Raw genomic sequence first — 7298 nt, 5'->3', positions numbered from 1 at the left:
GCCCTAAACTTTACAGATCTCTAATCACCTCTCCTCTTGTTCATTGCATCCATGTGTCAAATCAACACAGTTACATTCTAAAGAATTATGGGGAGTAATGAAGCGCCCATGACTGTAGAAAAGAGTGTTTATTTAATAAGAAATGGGCTAATGGGCAGATCCACTGCGGAGTCCAGGCCCACCCACTGCCATAGTGACGGGCAAACTTAGCACGGCTTCGTGAGTAACATGATTAAAAGAGACATAAATACTAACAGCATTTTATGTAGGGATCATCCATAAACTATGACACATCTTTTTTGGTACTGTTCTTCTCAGTGGCGGTCCTAGCCTGTTTGGCGCCCTGGGCGAACACTCCCTCCCTGTATCTTTTGCTCGTTTCTCTTCCTCTTCTTTTCTCTTTTTTCTAAACTGAGGACCTGATGGCTTTGAACTTTTCTTGTCCATCTTCCATTGGTTTTAATTTTGCACTCCAGTATGAACACCCATCCCTCAACCCAACATGATCTAACACACCTACATCTTAGTTCACAGATTCACTTTGTCTAGGGTGCATTTCTGAGATTTGAGATTTTCTCCCTGTGAGGCTTGGATTTACAACATTATAAATGAAATGCGCTCTATTTGGAAGCCCCCCTCCCCTTTCGACGGCTTGTGTGTGAGACTTTAAATCATCAAACTGTAAATTTTAAATTGTTATTGATCCCTTTATCCCTAGTCCTAAAGTGTATTTTTATTTTCTTACTCTTCTTATATATATTGTTTGTTTACTTGCACTGCTGTAACTGGAGCCTCGTCGTCTCGTCTCTCTATATACTGGACTGTAGCGGAGATGACAATAAAGTTTACTTTGACTTCAGCAGCAAGCAGGTGCACCGAGGGCTCTCGCGTTCACTTTTCATGTATAGAATTTCGAAAAAACACCGGTGCAAATTATAAGTCTGTATTATAATGTCTGGTGTTTTCGTGTTTGTTGTTTTGTTTTTATTTTGTTTTATTTTGCGAGTTGGTTATTAGATGCTGCTCCAGCCGGTCAGAGAATCCCCCGCCGCCCCGCCCTCTCCTCTCTGCGCCGCAAGCAGCAGGCGCACCTCGCAAACGAAGGGCGCCCTATACTCCCAGGAAATGGGCGATAGAAAACTGATCGGTGCCTATGCCATTCCCAATATGCGCTGGCTGACGTCAGGGCAGCACGAGTACGAGCATTTTTTTTAAAAAATTTTTTGCCGATGCCCGTGATGCCGCCCCCCACCACGATGCCGCCCCGGGCAACCGCCAGTGTCGCCCGTATCTATAACCGCTACTGTGTATTGTAATTGGTCCAGCCCAGAGTTGCTCATGACAAATTGGCTAATCCACCTCCTTTCATTGTTTATACCATTACAAAAACAAACAAACATAAAAATGCGGTAAGCTGGTGGGTAACAGGCAACGACAGTGCGTTTCTCACTGTAACATGCATTTGAATGGACTTCTCGCCAGACACAAAGTGTAGGTTTTCATCTTGTGAATAACTTGAAAATCTTAGCTCAAACAGCTGCAAAACCTGTTTGCCCAACACCATGATGCTGAATTCTATAAGATAAAGCCATAAATATGTGTCTTCTATCAAAAGTTACAGCTATCTCTATGAAATTGATGAAAAACGCTTTATTTCGCCAAGATAGTGCGTTTCTCACTGTTACATGCATTTGAATGGAGTTCTCGCCAGACACAAAGTATCCGGTTGTTCAGTTTGACGTCACTAGCCGTGTCTGGGTCTAAACTCCGCTGCAGGTCCATATATCAAACGATCACTGTGGCATTACTGAGAGTTGAAAAACTGTCTAAAGTCTTTCATCTTTAATAAAATGATCAGCGTTCTGCTCTACCAGGTGTAACAATTGAGTTTAACATCCAGGCATCCATGAAAACGGAATTTATGACATTTAACGGAGTTAGAAGTTAGCAGGGAGTTAGCTCGCTAGCTTCTATCTAAATACAATATAGCATGTCCTGACTGCGGGGTTTTGGAAACAAATTAAAACATACAGCTTACTTATCACTTCCAGCATAAATGAAGACAGAAAACTAAACAGCAGTGCCGTTTGTAGGGTTACTGAAGTTTGGCTAGCTGGTATATAATGATGTGCTAGTGACCGCTAGCGACACAGCTATGTTAGCATAATATAAACAAGCTAACTTTTTTTCCACTCGATAAAAGTTAACGTGAGTTTTCTCGGTGGTCAGAAACAAATGTAATCGCATGGCAGGATGCTGTAAAAGGACCAAACTTCAGCCAGGAGAACAACTGAGATAATTCATCTACAATACAAAGTTAGTCATTCATATACTGCTGCATGGGCTGGGCTGTAGTTACATCCTAAGGTTTTAAAAACTGAGCTTAAATAAATGATTAGCGGTAATAAAAGCCGAGGGAGGTCAACAGGGATCACTGACTGTTTTAGGAGCTTTTTGAGATCAAATAGAAGAAAATACATAGCATTAAACATGTTAACAACATAAAAGCCATATTAAACGCAGACTACTTTAGACCCGGAAGTAGGATTCGTCGCGTCATCACTGAACAACCGGATAGGTTTTCATCTTGGGGCCAGTGTTGTTGGCTGAGGACATTCACATTACACCAGGGCTTGTGATTCCTGTGAGGCCATCTTCACCACACCAGGGCCTGTGCTGTTGGCTGAGGCCATCCGCATTACACCAGGTTCTATGGTTCTGGCTAATACCATCCACATTACAACAGGGCCTGTGATGCCGGCTTCTACCATCCGCACTACACCAGGGACAGTGCTTCCTGTGAGGCCATCTTCACCCCACCGGGGCCTCTGCTGCTTGTTGATGCCATCCAAATTAGGGCCTGTGGTGCTGACCGATATCATGCACATTTCACCAGGGCCAGTGGTGTTAGCTAAGGCCATCCACATTACACCAGGGTGCGTGGTGCTGACCAATACCATCCATATTTCACCAGGGCCAGTGTTGTTAGATGAGACATTACAACAGGGCCTGTGCTACTGGCTGAGGCCAACTACATTTCACAAGGGCCTGTGTTGGTGGCTGTTGCCATCCACAATACACAAGGGCCAGTGTTGCTGGCTGAGGACATTCACATTGCACCAGGGCCACTGGTCTCTGTGAGGCCATATTCACCACACCAGGGCCTGTGCTGCTCGCTGATACCATTCACATTTCACCAGGGCCTGTGTTGCTGGCTGATTCCATCAACATTACACCGTGGCCAGTGCTTTTCTCGCACAAAAAAAAGTTTTTCATTATGTGAATAACTTTAACATCTTAGCTCAAACAGCTGCAAAACCTGTTTGCTCAGCACGGGGATATTGAAGTCTATAAGATAAAACCATGAATGCGTATATCTGAGTCTTTTGATCAAAAGGTACAGTTAACTTCATGAAGTTGTACAAAAAGGCTTTATTTCGCCAAGACAGTGCGTTTCTGACTATTACATGCATTTGAATGGAGTTCTCGACCGAAACAAAGTATAGGTTTTCATCTTGTGAATAACTTGAAAATCTTAGCTCAAACAGCTGCAAAACCTGTTTTCCCAACACGTGGATTTTGAATTATTTAAGATAAAGCCATAAATATGTGTGTCTGAGTCTTCTATCAAAAGTTACAGCTATTTATATGAAGTTGTAGAAAAACGCTTTATTGCATGTAATGCTTACTGTTACATGCATTTGGCATTCTCAAACAAAACAAATTATAGTTTTTTATTTTGTGAGTAACTTGAAAATCTTAAATCAAACAGCTGCAAAAAACATTTGCACAACATGGGGATGTTGAATTCTATAAGATTCAGCCATAAATATTGTTAAGTATCAACACTTCGTGTTTCGTTTAATTCCTCATAGGCATCTGATGGAAGACAGCACATGGTCTACTGAGCCACTCAGTAGACCATTTTACACTTTTATTTTACACTTTTATTTCTTACAAAAGGGAGATGTGTCCTGCATGGCACTCTGCTGCCAATCTCGAAATGACGGTGTGTGCTTAACAGTTTTCCCACTCTAGTCTAAACAACAGTGTTACACAAGCATTCGGTAGGCACGTTGCATAGCGTACTCATAGGTTGTTGTCTATTAGCTGCTAAACGTCTTTACTCAGCTCCAGCAAGGCTACGACCTTGCCCTACTTCTCCTCTGGTTGTTTAAGTTATCTCTACCTTTTGCAGTCAAGCGTGGGTGAGAGTCTCCTACATTTTTATCTTGTACTTGTTTTTACACCTTTTAATGTCAAAGTTGGTCTCTGTGATTTTTCAGTGTTGGAAAGACTCTTTCTTGCACTGAGGTCTGCTTGTTAAATAAAAAAGTGTAAAATTAAATTTCAATAAACTAACCATAATGCCAGCTCATATGCTCTTAACGCTGCATCTTTAACTCTTTTACAGGATTTGCAGTCTTCTGATTCCTGATGAGTTCCGTAAGTGACAAGCTTACTGACTGTGTTTACTCTTCTGTGTATTAGGTATTAGGAGTAGGTACGGGTGCAGGGGAAGGCTGTGTCCTGGCTGACTCTATTCATGAAAAATATAATCTGTGTTACAACAAGATTGAAATTGAAACTCAGCATTGTTTCCCAATTTTCCAAACCCATATGAACTGTAGCCTCAGCTTTCTGTGCTTAGCTGACAGGAGGGATAGCAGAACAGATGTGTTATAAAATTTTGAGCAATGTCCTTGTACAATATTTAAGCTGCTTGTAAAGTGAAGAAAGTAGACACTTTAATCAGCCCACTCCTACAACCTGAAATGTGTGAAAGTCTAAATATTTATCAGAGGGGTTCACTAAAGATGATTTCAACAGGACAAAACTGCTTAAACTACTTCAATCTCCCACTGTGACCACTGGTGCAGGGCAGGATGAGGGTTTGAAGGTCAGTTCCTGCTATTGCAGCATCACTGAGTGTCTATCTTAAGATAAACATCATTTATTTTTGAGGTCGGTTTTGATCAAGAACATAAGTATAGCCTGCATGAAACAACCAGAGCAGGAGGTTCAATCAAGAACACATATGACATATGACACATATCTGCTTGACACGAAAGCAGTGCACACTGAACTCAGGTAACATTTGTTATTAGAGGAGGTCAAAAAGTGTGTCAGTGAGAAATATCCATCAAAAGCATGATTTACACTAGCTGCAGCTCACAGTCAGCAACTCATCAGTTTTGTTGTTCAAACCAAACAAGAATTTTTCACATCATGTTGTCCTGCAGGAACTCACCGGATCACCTCTCCAGCACTTTGATCCCAAGACAGGAATACAATATGCAGAGTTAGTTTAATTGATTGGAATTCAGCTGTCATCTTCAGAGTGTTTCATTTGATAAAGTTAATAACGAGAAATCAAGTGGTCAGAGCTATCATGGTGATATTCAGGGTCAGATTCTGTGCTAGTGCAAAACCTTCTTTTGGCCTGAAAAAGCTACTGTGGGGTTTACAACAGAGGAGCAATTGAAAGCCTGCAGGTCAAATTAGCGTCAGGATGCATTTGCAAAAATGTTTCGTGTGAGTAGAAAGTTCTCTGGGTGATCCAACCGTGCGTTAGTTGATATACAAACATGCAATGAGAACATTTCAGTAATTAGCTGTTAAGTGTCACCCAAACATGAGGAGGCCAGTGAAGGAGCCAGTGACGGTTTAACAAAAAGAATACAGTGTGAGTGCAGGTTTACATGTTTCTCTCTGAGAAAAAGAGAAGTCGATGTGTTTCTATTAGTGTGAAATCCTTTTTAGAAATTAGGCACTGTGTGAGGTCATTTAGTAAGAGTCAGTGAATCTTTCACAGTTGTAAAACACATAAAAAGAAACAACATAAGTAACGTATGTTTTTTCCCGAGGGTGGTGGGGTAGGACTTCATGTGTGGGTGACTGAGAATGTCCATTTTATTAGATATGTTGTTGTAACTGTTTCAAAGTCAGTAATGCATGAATCTGCAATGATTTTTCTTCCTTAAAAGAGGACTGTGTACAGTGTCCATTTGTGTCTGTCTCCACGTTGGGTGATTGTGGAGTATGAATATGTGTGCATGAGGGTGGGAATGCCCGTTGGTGGCTGCGTGCGCCTGTTCGACTGTGTCTGTATGTCAGGTCGGTTACACTCCACGTCTCTGGGAACATCTCAGGCCCTCCAAGGTATGGAGGCCTATCTCGATTCACCACACTCCTTGCCGTTAGCTGATGCCCTCAGGCGTCGGTGTGTTGGTGGTTCTGGTGTCCGGGGCTGGGCGCTCAGGTATGTACCGGCTCACTCCCAGTGACTGCTTGGCGAGGTCTGGCACCCGTGGCTCCGTCAGGCCACTTCCGGGGGGTGGGGGGCTCTCAGTCCTCTGGCCTCTGGGCCTGTGGCTCAGGTCACTCTGCCACAGCTGTCTGCCGGCAGAGCCCACAGCCACATCACGGGCCCCCTGTGGCTTCTGCTCCGTGGCTGCTGGGTGACCTCTAATCTGGGGCTCTCCTCAGCGCTTCCCAGGAGGGTGGCATGGCTGCAACTCCGATGGTCCTCCTTGGGCTCTCACATTCTGGGGGCCTCTGGGTGTCTGGGGCCTGGATTTCCTCCATGCCTGCTACATGCACTGGGGGACAGACTATGGCTCCCTGTTAAAAGTAGAATGGGAGGCAGAGCCTTCAGTTTTATCTTTTGTCCTGTCTTCCTCTGCTCATCCCAACAGGTTGTGGCAGATGGCTGTCCCTTCCTCAGCCTGGTGCTACTGGAGGATTCTTTCTTTTAAAATGGAGTTTTTCCTTCCCACTGTTGTCAAAGCGCATGCTCATCAGAAATCATATGATTATTGGGTTTTTTCTGTATTTTTCAAAGATCCACATCAAAAGGAGCAGGTTAAAGTGGTTCTGGCATCTGACAAGGATTCCTCCTGGACGTCTCCCAGGTGAGGTGTACTGGACGAGCTCCCACCAGGAGGAGGCCCTGAATCAGACCCAAGACATGATGGAGTTCCCCTAGATAAGCTGGAGGAGGTGGGTGTGGAAAAGGAGGTCTGGAGTTCTCTGCTTAGGCTGCTGCCCCCACAACCCGGCCACAGATAAGTGAAATAAGTAGATCAAATATAACTTGGTGTTCTAAAGAATATTGTTGTTTCCTTGCAGGACACCAGGAGAGATGAGCCCTCCATCACAGATGGTGTGGTCACCTGCAGGTTCAAGGTCATTGCATCTCCAGCCCACATCTACTGCCACTGTACTTAAGGGAAGTTGGGACAATGTTAAAGACTTTCTTCAGACAATTGCATTTGGATGAGCTAAATTCATGACAG

This window comes from Aulonocara sp. 'chitande type north' Nkhata Bay, linkage group LG16 (genome assembly GCF_057382095.1).
Source record: "Aulonocara sp. 'chitande type north' Nkhata Bay isolate Kocher_YH1m ecotype deep benthic linkage group LG16, A_spYH_male_GT1.1, whole genome shotgun sequence".
NCBI lineage: Eukaryota > Metazoa > Chordata > Actinopteri > Cichliformes > Cichlidae > Aulonocara > Aulonocara sp. 'chitande type north' Nkhata Bay.
Note: the sequence above shows the minus strand (reverse complement) of the source record.